Below are 15,954 nucleotides of genomic sequence, written 5' to 3' on the forward strand. Positions count from 1 at the left end.
GTGACATGTTGCATTTCATGGTTTTATATACTTGAAGCATACTTTCAACCAGCTGCATGTAGTTTGGTGCTTTGTAGATGCCAAGAAAAATTTCAACAACTTCCTTGAATGCCTTCCATGTGATTTTCTCTGGTCCCACTAGAAATTCTTCAAATTGCCTGTCATTGATGACCTGTTTGATTTGTGGACCAACAAAAATGCTTTCATTTATCATGGCATCAGTTATTCTGGGAAGCATCTGTCTCAAATATCAAAATCCTTCATAGAAATTCTTGTGCCTGGTGATAGCAAATTCCATCCTTACAGTCCTGAACCCAATAATTATTACTAAAACCTGTCCTGCCATGCAGCAGCCACACCGCCTAATCATCCCCACGCAAGCCTGGACAAGACAGGAAACTCTCTAGCTTACATTGTAGGCAACATTTTAATTGACTTGAATTATGAATTGAAATAATAAACATCAGTGATTTCAAAAAATGGTGTGTGATAGGGAAATTTCATGGTGATTTTTATGATCAGTAGCCCAAAATTCATAAGATACTCCTAAAGGTATTCAGGAAGCAAAATCTTTGTTGTCCAGTGAAGAGACTGCAGATGCTGGAATCTGGAAGTAACATACAAGATGTTGGGGGAAGTCAGCAGGTCAGGAGGCATCCATGGAGGGGAATACACAGTTGATGTTTTCTGTTGAGAATCATCATCCAGAGTCCTCTTGACAGAGTTACCACAACTGAACACTAGCTGAAGAAGTGAAAGGCAATATTCAACTTCATGCCGGTAATATCTGGGTTTGTAGCTTATAATTTGAGCTAAACAAGTACTTCAATGAGACAGCAAAGTCATTTTAGATCAATGCAATAAATACAATGAGGCATGTACCTAATTCATCAATTGGAAAATGGAATGCAGTATTAAGTCAACCACTAAAGTAATTAATCATTCAAAAATTAAAAAAAATTATAAGGGAAATTCAAATCCTAAAAGACTTAGAAAAATCAGATAATTCAAAAAATATATTTACAAATTATTGAAAAAAGGAAACAATCCTATAGACCAGGGAACTGATTTAACCTTTTTAGGATTATTTTATACTAGCAACTGAATAATGTTTCATTAGTCAGGCTCCTTCAGATCTGTAATACTGTGGTTAATTAGACACATTAGTTAGTTAGTTAGATAGGCCCATCACCCCTAATTGGGCAAAGGCTGCTGACAGTAGTTCCTCAGAGTCCTTTGATCTGGGCCAGTCTTTCAATTAGTCCCCAGGTATAGCCCATCTTCTCAGTGCCAGCTTCAAGATCATGTCACCAGGTGTTCTTTGGCCAGCCTCTCTTAGAAGGTTGATCAGCCTGTGGCTTCACGGGCTTGCGGCTTTCTACACGTGACTCCAATTATCTTCTAGGCAAAGATCCTTTCTCTTCCAGGGATGAGGTCTTTGGAGCTTCTGTTGGCATTTCTGTAGCTCTGGGTTTGTACGGGGTGAGGTTACAAGCCCTGTGCCCAACCTTCCTTTCACAGCCAGGCTTGGTACCATCCATGGTGAGTTAATGGCTCTGTTTAATATCATAGAATGTACACAGAATACAGCCCAAAATTCTTGCTTTTTGCAGACGTCCATGAAAGCAAAGAAATAATGGCAGTAAAACTTTAGAATCCCAAAGCCCCCTCTCCCCTCTCACACACAAACACAGCAAAGCATCAACCCTCTCCCTTCCCCTGCCCCATGTATTTCAGCAGGAAGCATCAGCACTCACCAAGCAATAGCAAAGCCCCCAGAGACCATGATCTGCGGTCCAACAAAAACTAATTGTTCATCCAAATATTCAACATGCCATTGGCTCTCCTTCTCTCTAACGAAGGATAGAGAGGTGTCACTCTTTCCACAATGAGAGGGGAAACCAACAAAATAGCTCACTGATTATTATGTTACAGTCTGTTGTGGTGTTCTTATTCTGAGTTCTCTGACTTGAGAATGTCCCCCACCGTCGAGAAAAAGAGGAAGAGTGAGAGTGATCGCCCAAGCACAGAGGCCTCTGACAGCTACATCCACTGTTGTGATGTTCAATTTCATCTCCCGCCGCACCTCAGTTGGCGACTCCGGCAGGACATCTGCCCATTCGCAGGGCCGCAGGGCCTCACCCTGTAGGCGTGAGTCTTCCAGGCTGCATCTGTACTGCTGGCCGGCGAGCTCCGGGGGCGAGAGCCATCACTATAAGGAACTGCAGTTCATTGCAGCTATAGATCATGGACTCCGACAGAACCCCATCCCCCTTGAAAAAAGAGACATTAAAGTGAAGAAATAAAGCTGTTACACAGATGAGCTCGAAGAAGCCGCCTCAGGCAATATCTTAGCTCCATTTTATTCCTTGGAACGTAAAAGAGGTAATAGTAAAATTCCACCAAAAAAAACCTGTGAGCCATTAACTAAGGAAAGACAGGGATGAATACACTGAAAAATATACTGAATAATAGGACTGCTTCATAGTCTACATTTAAAGTGTGCATTTTATAATAGAAATTACATTGCCGCATCACATTTATGACTTTATGTATTTAATTGTCCTTGAGGAATATATCTTTTGCTATGTGATTATTATATTTTTATCCTGCTAAAGTTCTGCAGTTGGTCATTAGAATAAAGGGCCTAATATCTCATCTTCAAAAGAAGCTATTTTTTATTAAAGTTTCCAAATCTAAGTAACTAGAAGTTGCATTACGATGAGCTAGGCTATCTTGCTTAAAGTGTCAATCAGTCGCTCCCAAAGGGAATTACTGAATGGAGGGTTCAACATGCAGGAATTATTTCTGATTGTTGTGTATTTAATTGAAATTGAATCGCTGAATATATTATGAAAATTACTATTTATGATCCAGTTTTATCACAAAAGCAGCACATTTCATCAGTTTTGTCTATTCGTCAGCAGTTGCAAACAGAATAGAATTAGAAATCATCTCATCCATAATAAAACTGAAAATGTTGCAAATAATGATTTAAGCAGCATCCATAAGGAGAGATTCAAAGGCAGCATTTCAGCTCAAGGCCTTTCATCAGATTTGCAGCATTCTCTCTCCTCAGGTGCAGCCCGATCTACTGAATCTAGTATTTCTAACAACTTCACTTTTTTTGATATGTCGCCAAGGTTACTCTTGTCAACACCAAACACAACACAGAAGACAGTAAGTCAGTAGGTATACAGACAGTGTAAGTCCAAATGATTTTGTCCCATCTCCCAACCTACGCCCGCCCGGAGCAGAAGAGCACAGGCAGGCATTCTAGTGCAGTATGAGAGCAGTGATGCATTGCTTTTCAGATGAAATGTTAAAATAGGTCACTGTCTTCTCTTTAGAAGAACTATACTACTCCCCTTTTAGCAGTGACAATTAACAACAGGTATAAGAAGTACCTCAATTGGAAAATAGAAATCTATACATGTGCTTCTACAGAAATACCCAGCAAATAGGCACTGAGCCGAGATTATATTGAATGGATTCAGGAGCCAGGTGGCCTTCTCCTGCTCCTGTTTCCATATTCTTTCATTCTTTTGTCTTGAGCAATGCAGTTAATAACCTGAGAAAAGGAATGTCATATAACTGCAAGCATAAGCATCAAACAGAAATTATTGAGGAATTCACAAAATTTATTGTGAAAGAACAAGAGCACCAACATCTAGAAAATTTTAAAAATTCTAACTACTGTTCTCTTATGATTATGGATTAAAAGTAAGATCTCTAAGATCAGAGAATGACAGGTAATTTTTCTCAGATGTTTTTCTTCTTGTAAGAATGTATGCACAAGACAAAAGAATGAAAGAATATGGAAACAGGAGCAGGAGAAGGCCACCTGGCTCCTGAATCCATTCAATATAATCTCGGCTCAGTGCCCTATGCCTCATTCCTCTTCTATGAAAGCTCAATAGTTCTAAATTTTTTTCAATATAAAAGCTGCCTTCTCTTCAAACTCCTTCAATAATCAAGCTTCCACAGTCTTCTGGAGTAGAAAATTCCAGAGTTCAAGAAGAAATTCCAATGCAACTCTGTTCCATTGACCTCGTCATTGGAGACCACAGTCAGTGCAAATCAAAAGTAAGACCATAAGAGAAGAAATAGGCCATATGGCCCATCGAGTCTGCTCTGCCATTTGACCATAGCTGATCCATTTCCCTCTCAACTCCATTCTCCTGCCTTCTCCATGTAACCTTTCACGATTGACTAATCAAGTATCTATCAACCTCACCTTAAATACACCCAAAGTCCTGGCCTCCACAGCCACATATGGCAACAAATTCCACAGATTCGCCAACCTCTGGCTAAAGAAATTCCTCCTCATTTCCGTTCTACATGTATGTCCCTCTATTCCGAGTTTGCACTCTCTAGTCCTAGACTCACCAACTATAGGAAACACTCTCTCCAAGTACATTATACAGAGGCCTTTCAACATACGATAGGCTTCAATGAGAACCGCTCATTTTCTAAATTCCAAGGAGTACAGGCACAGAGCCATAAGCCTTTCATTCCTGATGTCATTCTCGTGAGTCCTGCTGAAAAGTCTCGGCCCGAAACATTGACTGTACTCTTTTCCATAGGTGCTGCCTGGCCTGCTGAGTTCCTCCAGCACTTTGTGTGAGTTACTCATTCTCAGGAATCTCCTTTGAACCCACTCCAATATCAGCATGTCCTTTCTTAAATAAGAGGCCCAAGACTTCTCACGATATTCCAAGTGAGGCCTCACCTATGCCTTTTAAAGCCTGAGCATTAAATCTTTGTTTTTATGTTCTATTCCTCTTGAAATGAAAGCTAACAATGTATTTGCCTTCCTCACCAATGACTCAACCTGTAATTAATCATTAGGAAATCCTGCATGAGAACTCCCAAGTCCCTTTGCACCTCGGGTTTAGAGTTTTCTCCCCATTTAGAAAATAGTCTACACTTTTATTGCTTCTACCAAAGTGCAGGACCATATTCTTCTCGACACTGTATTCCATCTGCCATTTCTTTGCCCACTCACCTAAACTGTCTCACTACTACAGGCGGAAGTTCCCACTTGCCTCAAAAAGGCAACAATTATACCAGTGCCTAAGAAGAATAATGTGAGCTGCCTTAATGACTATCGCCCGGTAACACTCATATTGGCAGTGATGAAATGCTTCGAGAGGTTGGTCATGACTAGACTGCTAGACTGAACTCCTGCCTCAGCAAGGACCCGGACCCATTACAATTTGCCTATCGCCACAATAGGTTAATGGCAGACACAATCTCAATGGCTCTCCACACAGCTTTAGACCAACTGGGCAACACAAATACTTACAACAGGTTGCTGCTCATCGACTATAGGTCATCATTTAATACCATCATTCCTACAATCCTGACTGAGAAGTTGCAGAACCTGGGCCTCTGTACCTCCCTCTGCAATTGGATCCTCAACTTCTGAATCAGAAGACCACAATCATGCAGATTGGTGATAACATCTCCACCTCGCTGACGATCGACACTGGTGCACCTCAGCGGTGTGTGCTTAGCCATCTGGTCTACTCTTTATATATACATGACTGTGTGGCTAGGCATAGCTCAAATACCATCTATAAATTTGCAGATGATACAACCGTTGTTGGTAGAATCTCAGATGGTGACGAGAGAGCATACAGGAGTAAGATATGCCAACTAGTGGAGTGGTACCGCAGCAACAACCTGGCACTCAACGTCAGTAAGACAAAAGAGCTGATAGTGGGCTTCAGGAAGGGTAAGACCAAGGAACACATACCAATCCTCATAGAGGGATCAGAAGTGGAGAGAGTGAGCAGTTTCAAGTTCTCGGGTGTCAAGATCACTGAGGATCTAACCTGGTCCCAACATATCGATGCAGTTTAAAGAAGGCAAGACAGCAGCTATACTCTATTAGGGGTCTGAAGAGATTTGACATGTCAACAAGTACACTCAGAAACTTCTATAGTTGCACCATGGAGAGTATCCTGACAGGCTGCATCACTGTCTGGTATGGAGGGGGCTACTGCACAGGACCAAAAGAAGCTGCAGAAGGTTGTAAATCTAGTCAGCTCCATCTTGGGCACTAGCCTACAAAGTACCCAGGACAGCTTTAAGGAGCGGTGTCTCAGAAAGGCAGCACCCATTATTAAAGACCTCCAGCACCCAGGGCATGTCCTTTTCTCACTGTCACCATCAGGTAGGAGGTACAGAAGCCTGAAGGCACACACTCAGCAATTCAGGAACAGCTTCTTCCCCTCTGCCATCCGATTCCTAAATGGACATTGAATCTTTGGACACTACCTCACTTTTTTTTTAATATACAGTATTTCTGTTTTTGCACATTTATTAAATCTATTCAATATACATAATTGATTTACTTGTTCATTTATTTTTTTATTTTATTTGTTATTAGTACTATTTTTCTTCTTTGCTAGATTGTGTATTGCATTGAACTGCTGCTACTAAGTTAACAAATTTCACCTCACATGCCAGTGATAATAAACCTGATTCTGATTCTGATTAAGCCCTTTTGCAGACCCACTGCCTCCTCAACACCACCCACTCCTCCACTTAGCTGCATATCATCCACAAACTGGCCCAAAGCTATCAATTCCATCATCCACATCATTGACAAACAATGTAAAAAGAATCAATCTTAACACAGACCCCTGTGGAACAACGCTAGTCACCGACATCCAATCAGAAAAGGCTACTCTTATTCCCATTCTTTGCCTCTTGCCAATCAGCCAATTGTCTATCCATTCTGGTATCGTTGCTGTATTATCAAGGGTTTTTATTTTGCTGAACAACCTCATGTACGGCACCTTATCAAAGGCCTTATGAAAATCCAAGTACACAACATCCACAAATTCTTCTTTGTCTATCCTTGTTATTTCCTCAACAAATTCCAAAAGATTTGTCAGGCCAGATTTTCCCTTAAGGAAACCATGCTTTGACCAATTATATCATGTGCCTCCAAGTACCCTTATCAGTTGACATCAACATCTTCCCAACCACAGAGGTCAGGTGAACTGGCCTATAATATATTTTCCTCTGCCTCCCTCCCTTCTTGAAGAGTGGAGTGACATTTGCAATGCTCCTGCCCTCAGGAATCATGTTAGAATCTATTGATTCTTGAAAGATCATTACTAATGCCTCCACAATCTTGTCAGCTATCTCTTTCAGAACACTAGACTGTAGTCCATCTGGTCCAGGTGACTTAACTAACTTCAGATCTTTCAGCTTCCCAAACACCTTCTCCCTAGTAATAGCAACTACACCCACTTCTGCCTCATGACACTCTGACACTTCCTGCACACTGCTAGTGTCTTCCACTATGAAGATTGATGCCAAATACTTATTCAGTATGTCTGCCATTTCCTTGTCCCCCATTACTACCACTCCAGTGTTATTTTTCAGCAGTCCATTACCTGCTTTTGTTTCTGTTTTACTCTTTAAACTTTTGGCATCCTGTTTGATATTATAGGTAGCTTATCATATTTCATCTTCTCCTTCCTTGTGTCTTCTTTAGTTTCCCAATCCTCTAACTTCCCACTAATTTTTGCTCTATTATATGCCCTGTCTTTTGTTTTATGTTGACTTGGACTTCCCTTGTCAGCCATGGTTGCATCAACCTGCCTTTAGAATATTTCTTCTCTTTAGTACGTATCTACCCGGTACCTTCCGAATTGCTCCCAGAAACTCCAGCCATTGCCACTCAGCCATTATCCTTGTTAGTGTCCCTTTCCAATCTGCTTTGGCCAGCTGCTCTTTCATGCCTCTGTAATTTCCTATACTCCACTGAGATGTTGATACGTTTGACCCTCTCCCTCTCAAGTTGCAGGATGAATTCCATCATATCAAAATCAGAATCAAAGTCAAGTTTGCTATCGCCTACAAGTGTCGTGTAATTTGTTAATTTAGCAGCCACAGTACAATGCAGTACATGATCATATAGAAATAAATCTAAGAAAATCAATTGCACTAAGTATATATGTGTATTAAATAAATAGTGCAAAACAGAAATAATAAATATTTTTAACAAGTGAGGTAGTGTTCATGGGTTCAATGTCCATTCAGTGCTCCTCTCCAGAAAACTTAAGCTGTGTCATCATAAAGCAAAAATGTAATTGGAACAACAAAGTGGATCGTGATGGAGGGGCAACACGTGCTAATAGTTTGCCCATTCAGAGAACAATGGCAAACCAGCAGATGTTTGCAGACTGCCAATTTCAACCTGCAAAATCAACAGCAGTGAGGTCATTAGTCATTCTGTAGAGGAAAACAAGGATTATTTAAATGTGTGTTTTACAGCTACAGTCATTAACAACCATTAACAATTTGGATTCCAATCACTTTTCCTCTTCACAAATCCTTTTGATGCATGAAAATAAATCCCTCAACATGACACATTCATAAGGTCTTTTCAAAAGTACATGTTTTTCATTTAACTAGTGGACTATCTGCCTCTTTGCCACTTGCTCAGTAGGTTTACATTAGTAATTTTGCAATATAGATAACTCCCTTGCTCATTGAGTATAATTTTAATTTCCCAAGACAAAATTGCAAAAAAGAATCATCTATGATTTCTATGAGTCAATTTGAATAGTGTTTCCTTCTGCTCCCTAATCTTTGGTACCACAAAGCGATAACAAGATATTTTGCAAATTAGAACACTGAATTTTCATGAATAGCTAATTAAAATGCAAATGCTGCTAATGTAAGATAGACAAGTCAAATCAAGGTAACACATTTCATGCTTATTGAAACAAAAGCTTGCATTCATATAACCCCAGGTCATTCAACCAGTGAACAGTGAAGTGCTTTTGAAGAGCATCCATTGCTGTAATATTGGATGTGCTGCAGCCAATATGCAAACACACTTTATAGCAATGTGCTACTGGCCAGATAGCTTGTTCTTACAATACTTACTGAGAAGTAAATATTGGCCAGAACATTGGGAAGTAAATACCATGAAATGTCATAAAATGTCAGGGGAAAAGTTTAGGGGAGATGTCAGGGTTGTGTTTTTTAAAATGGTATGGAACAATGTGGTAGGAGTGGTAGTAGAGGCTGATACAATAGGGGCATTTAAGGGGCTCTTAGAATCAGAATCATGTTTAATATCACTGGCATATGTTGTAAAATTTGTTGTGTTATGGCAGCAGTACAGTGCAATACATGATCTATAAATTACAATAAGAATATATATGGTGGCATCCGTTAGTCTCGCGAGACCACGGATCTGTGCCTGGCGCAGGCCAGGGCAAGGTTGTATGGAAGACCGGCAGTTGCCCATGCAGCGAGTCTCCCCTCTCCACGACACCAATGTTATCCAAGGGAAGGGCAAGGGCCAATACAACTTGGCACCAGTGACATCACAGGAGTTGCCAGAATGAGATTGAAGGCAACGTCGGACTGCTTTAGGGACTCCTGCTCCAGATTTGTCCTCAGGGTTTACTCCTGAAGCCTTTCCCATGAGTGGGTATGGCCACAAGGCAGTAGAGGTTTGAAATCAGAGTTTTCCCTCTCTTAGATGGTCTGCCTTCCCAGGCTGACGAGCTCCATCTACCCGATAGAATATATATGGTTTGTTAGTATGTGAGGCACTCCATTGCTCGGAGTTGACCATGGATATTGCATCATAGCTGTTTACATGATGCACAAGCCAGCGAAGTACGATATGGAGGACAAACAGTTTGCCCATGCAGTAGGCTCTCCATCTCCACGCAGCTGAGGAATCCAAAGGAACGGCAGAGACCAATACAGTTTAGCTCCAGCAGTACTGCAGGAGTTGCCAGTCAATGTTGAACTCAAAGTAGGACTGCTTTAGGGACTCAAGCTCTGGATTTTCCTTGGGATTTACTCCCGAAACCTCCCCCATTAATGGGTATAGCCTCAAGGCAGCGGAGGATTGAGATCAGGGTTTTCCTTCTCCTGGATGAGCTGCCAACAACAGCTGACAAGCCCCATCTGCCCGAGGCAACTGGTCCTGATGCAGTACATTCAACTCTGCTGTGCATTCTTTGTAAATGCATCAATATGTGGGGCCTAGGATAGAAAAGAAGGCACGTTGGGGTGATGGATATGTTGGGCCTAGGATAGAGCTTCAGAGATATTGACTTACAAGAACTTGAAGCTGCTCACCCTTTCCACTGCTGATCCCTGAAGTCCACAATCAATTCCTTGGTGGTACTGATACTGAATGCAAGCTTGTTGCTGCAACAACATTCAACCATCTAATCTACGTCACTCCTATACGTCTCCTCATCTCCATCTGAAATTCTGCTAACAAAGTTCAAAGAAATTTTTTTATCAGATTACATATATGTTACCTGAGATGCATTTTTGCAGGCATACTGAATAAATCTATAATATAAAAACAACCATAATATTATCAATGAAAGACCACACCAGCTTGGGTATTCAACCATTATGCAAAAGACAACAAATTGTGCAAATACAAAAAGGAAGAAACAATAATAATAAATAAATAAGCTATAAATGTATGTGTGGTTGGGAGACTGTAGGTCTGACACGGTGGTAAGCAGCACAGGGGCGCCGCAGGGAACCGTACTCTCTCCGGTCCTGTTCACCCTGTACACATCAGACTTCCAATATAACTCGGAGTCCTGCCATGTGCAGAAGTTCGCTGATGACACGGCCATAGTGGGGTGTGTCAGGAATGGACAGGAGGAGGAGTATAGGAAACTGAGACAGGACTTTGTGATATGGTGCAACTCAAACTACCTGCGTCTCAATATCACCAAGACCAAGGAGATGGTGGTGGACTTTAGGAGATCTAGGCCTCATATGGAGCCAGTGATCATTAATGGAGAATGTGTGGAGCAGGTTAAGACCTACAAGTATCTGGGAGTACAGTTAGACGAGAAGCTAGACTGGACTGCCAACACAGATGCCTTGTGCAGGAAGGCACAGAGTCGACTGTACTTCCTAAGAAGGTTGGCGTCATTCAATGTCTGTAGTGAGATGCTGAAGATGTTCTATAGGTCAGTTGTGGAGAGCGCCCTCTTCTTTGTGGTGGCGTGTTGGGGAGGAAGCATTAAGAAGAGGGACGCCTCACGTCTTAATAAGCTGGTAAGGAAGGCGGGCTCTGTTGTGGGCAAAGTACTGGAGAGTTTAACATCGGTAGCTGAGCGAAGGGCGCTGAGTAGGCTACGGTCAATTATGGATAACTCTGAACATCCTCTACATAGCACCATCCAGAGACAGAGAAGCAGTTTCAGCGACAGGTTACTATCGATGCAATGCTCCTCAGACAGGATGAAGAGGTCAATACTCCCCAATGCCATTAGGCTTTACAATTCTACCGCCAGGACTTAAGAACTTTTTAAAAGCTATTATTAATGCTTTTTGAGATAGTGATTTAGATGCATATCATATTTTTTTTACTGAGTTAAGTATTGTATGTAATTAGTTTTGCTACAACAAGTGTATGGGACATTGGAAAAAAAGTTGAATTTCCCCATGGGGATGAATAAAGTATCTATCTATCTATCTCTATCTATCTATCTACCTCACGCTGGGGCTATACGGCGTTGAGGCGCGTCCCCTGGGTGGTGGATGGGGGATCCCTCGTGTGAGGGGTGCACCGGATATTATGGAAGAAGGTGCCGCAAACCAACATAGCCTAGGAAAAGGAACTCCGATTCCAAACCCGGGTAGATAGGACTCGTTAGCCTTGGATGGCAGCCTATCTAGGAGAGGGTAAACCCTGATTTCAAACCCGGGCAGGCGGAGCTCATTAGCATGGAAATGCCATTGTTAGCATGGAAATGCCATCACCTAGGGGAAGGTGACCCTGACAGAAAACCCCTGGTCCTCCAGGTTGGGGGTTGTGCAATGGGCTAACAACCCATTCACGTAAAACAAGCAATTGTTACAGAAACCGTCAACAGATTGTCAACCACTAACCCAGATCTCGGGAAAAGCAGGGCCCCATTCAGGAGGCTGATGACGCGCTGCAACCAAACCCGTCAGGAAGCTGCAGGGCTGACAACCCTCCTTCACCCGAGGAAAACCATAATGGAGGCTCCAAAGCTGCTCTCACAGAGGAAATCTATCCTAATCGGAACATGGAATGTGAGATCGCTTTGGGAGACAGGTAGGTGCACACAGGCAATGAAGGAAATGAATCGATACCACTTCACACTCCTAGGCATGTGCGAAGCAAGGTGGAATACTTTTGGTGAGACCAAACTGCAGACGGGAGAAACTCTGCTCTATTCCAGCAAAGAAAAAGAGGAAGACCCGCATGAGGCTGGTGTGGCCCTGATGTTGTCCAAAGAAGCAGCCAGAAGTTTGATAGAATGGGAACCAGTGTCCAACCGTATCATCACAGCCAGGTTCGAGTCCAGATTCCAGAAGGGATCCATTATCCTGTGCTACGCCCCAACTAACAACGCAGAGGAAGAAGAAAAAGATCTCTTCTACACCCAGCTTCAAGCAGTAGTTGGAAAGGTACCTAAGCAAGATATGTTGATCGTCATGGGAGATCTGAATGCCAAAGTAGGCAGCGATAACACTGGCAGGGAGAGAGAGATGGGCCAGAATGGTTTGGGGAATATGAATGAAAATGGAGAAATCCTTACCGACTTCTGTGCCTTCAACGAACTGACCATTAGAGGTACCCTCTTTCCCCACCGACACTGCCACAAGATAACCTGGGTCTTACCTGACCATCAAACAGAGAACCAGATTGATCACATCATAGTCCACCAGCGCTGGAGAAGTTTATTGCAAGATGTGAGAGCCAAAAGAGGAGCAGATATTGGATCTGACCACCATTTGGTTGTTGCAAAGCTGAAGATGAAGCTGTCAGCCAAGAAGAAGCAACAGAACATGCAAATAAAGTTTGATGTTAGAAAACTACAGATGGAAGAGAACAAGAAAGATTTCCACATCACCTTGCAAAACCGCTTTGGGGCTCTTCAAATAGAGGAACAAGATGAGAGAACAGCGGAACACGCCTGGATTACCTTCAAGCAGACCACTGTAGGAGCCTGCGAAGAAGTACTGGGAAGACCACCAGTCAACAGTAAACCTTGGATCAGGGACGAGACATGGCAGAAGGTGAAGGAGAGGAAAAAGCTCAAACAGGAGTTGAATCAGGCCAGAACCCGGCAACAGAAACAAATCACCGCCAACAGGTACAGCGTGATGGCCAAGGAGGTGAAGAAACAGCTCAGAAAGGACAAGAGGTCATACTTCAATGAAATAGCACAGCAAGCACAAACAGCAGCCAGTAAAGGGGACCTCAAGGCACTCTACATGACAACTAAACTTTTGAAAGGGAAGAAAAGCAATTTCAACAGACCTGTTAGAGACAAGACAGGCCATCTGCTCACTTCGGTTGAAGATCAGCTGGCGAGATGAAAGGAACACTTCCAGGAAGTATTGAATAGACCACCACCACAGAACCCACCTGACCTGGAGCCTGGAGACCCACCCAACATCAATATAGGTGAAATCACCAAGCAAGAAATTCGAAAAGCCCTGAAAAGCCTGAAGAACGGCAAGGCTGCTGGAGAAGACAACATTCCTGCAGAAGCATTGAAAGAGGGTGGAGAGGTTATGGTGGACCATTTGCATATACTGCTGAATTTGATATGGAGAACAGGAGAGATCCCATCAGATTAGAAGAAGGGCCTCCTTGTGAAGTTGCCAAACTCTGGAGATCTTTCACTGTGTGGCAAGTGGAGGGGGATCACCTTGTTGTCCATTCCTAGCAAAGTTCTCACCAGGGTAATCTTGGAGCGGATGAAAGACGCCATTGACCAGAGACTTAGAGATGAGCAGGCAGGGTTCAGGAAAGAGAGATCATGCATTGACCAGATAGCTACACTTAGAGTCATTGTGGAGCAGACAATAGAATGGCAAACTCCACTATATGTGTGCTTAATTGATTTTGAGAAGGCATTTGACAGCCTGGACAGAAAGTCAATGTGGAGCATCTTACGACACTATGGTGTACCGGAAAAGATGGTGAATATCATCAAGCAGCTTTATGATGGCTTCTCATGCAGGGTCATCCACGTTGGGAGACTGTCCGAAGAGTTCCTGGTCACTACTGGAGTCAGACAGGGATGCCTGCTGTCGCCTCTACTTTTTCTTGTGGTACTCGACTGGGCTACAAGAACAGCCTATGCTGGCTCAGAGAGAGGCATCCAGTGGACGTTAACAGGGAAATTGGAAGACCTGGCATTTGCAGATGATCTCGCTCTTCTCTCACACTGGCTTCAAGATATGCAGAAGAAAGTAGATTCCTTGGGAGAGACCTCACAGCGAGTAGGCCTTAAGATCAGTCAGGAGAAGACCAAAGTTCTACGCATTAATAACAAACAAGAGGAGCCATTATGGATTGAAGGACAAATAGTTGAAGATGTAGACAAATTCACCTACCTCGGAAGCAAAATCAGTAAATCAGGAGGTACAGATGAGGACATCAGAGCAAGGATCGGAAAAGCCCAACATGCCTTCACAACCCTGCGACCTGTTTGGAGATCTACGGCCATCTCTGTCAAAACTAAGCTCCGTATATTCAGCTCCAATGTGAAAGCCATCCTACTATATGGATCCGAAACATGGAGAATCACTAACACCAGCTGCAACAAGATCCAGACCTTTCTCAACAAATCCTCCAAATCGGCAGATCCTCCGCCTCGAGTGGTACGACAGAGTGTCAAACCTAGACCTATGGAAGAGAGCAAACCAAGAGCCCATTGTATTCCAGACAAGGAGGAGGAAGTGGAAATGGGTCGGCCACACCTTGAGGAAGAGCCAGTCGAATGTCACTCGACAATCACTCGAATGGAATCCACAAGGGAAGAGAAGAAGAGGTCGCCCAAAGCAAACCTGGAGGTGTAGGCTTTTGGATGAACTGAAAGCCGCCGGCCAAACTTGGGAGACTGCAAAAACATCTGCTAGAGATCGCAGAAAGTGGAGGACTTTTGTTGAGGCCCTATGCTCCATAAGGAGCGAAAAGGATTAAAGTAAATATCGAGAACATGAGATAAAGAGTCCTTGAAAGTGAGTCCATAAATTGTGAGAATATTTCGATGGTGGGGCAAGTGAAGTTGAATCCTGAGGGTCCTAGACCTTCTTCCTGATTTAACAGCGAGAAGAGAGCATGACCTGGGTGGTGGATGCTGCTTTCCTGCGACAATGCTCCATGTAGATGTTCTCAATGGTGGGCAGGACTTTACCCCTGATCGACTGGGCTGTATCCACTACTTATTGTAGGATTTTTCATTCAAGAGCTTTTCATAGCAGGCTGTGATGTAGCCAGTCAATATACTCTCCAATACACATCTTTAGAAGTTTGTCAACGTTTTAGGTGTCATGCTAAATCTTTGTAAACTCCAAAGGAAGTAGAGACATGACTATGCTTTCTTCATAATTGCTGGTCTTCTGAAATGATAACACAGAGGAATTTAAATTTGCTGACCCTCTCCAACTCTGATCCTTTATTGAAGACTGGCTCATAGACCTAAGTTTCCACCTCCTGAAGTCAATAATCAGCTACATTAAGTAGAAGGTTGTTGTTGTGGCACCTTTGAGTCAGACATTCAATCGCCCTCCTATATTCTGATTCGTCACCACTTTTGATTCGGCCTACAACAGGGGTGTCATTGACAAACTTGACAATGGCATTGGAGCTGTGCTTAGCCACATAATCATTAGTAGAGTGGGAGCTATGCACACGGCCTTGTGCACTTGTGCTGATAGTGATTGTGGAGGAGACGTTGTTTTCAATCCGAACTGACTGGTATCTGCAGGTGAGGAAATTGAGGATCCAATTGCACAAGGAGACATTGGGACCAAGGTCTTAAAGCTTATTGATTTGTTTTATTTTAAGGTGATAAATACAAAAAAATGTGTTAACCTGATATTCAGTCTTTATATTTTATTATGCAGTTGGGTTAAAACATTAAAGATTCAAAGCACATT

At 42.7% G+C, this 15,954-nt stretch overlaps 1 pseudogene; it reads left to right on the forward strand.

Annotated features, from left to right (window-relative positions):
- Nucleotides 1-12,030: 12,030 nt before the first annotated feature.
- Nucleotides 12,031-15,954, forward strand: part of LOC140724530 (uncharacterized) — a 76,813-nt pseudogene continuing 72,889 nt past the window's right edge.

This window comes from Hemitrygon akajei, chromosome 3, assembly GCF_048418815.1.
Source record: "Hemitrygon akajei chromosome 3, sHemAka1.3, whole genome shotgun sequence".
Taxonomy (NCBI): Eukaryota; Metazoa; Chordata; class Chondrichthyes; order Myliobatiformes; family Dasyatidae; genus Hemitrygon; species Hemitrygon akajei.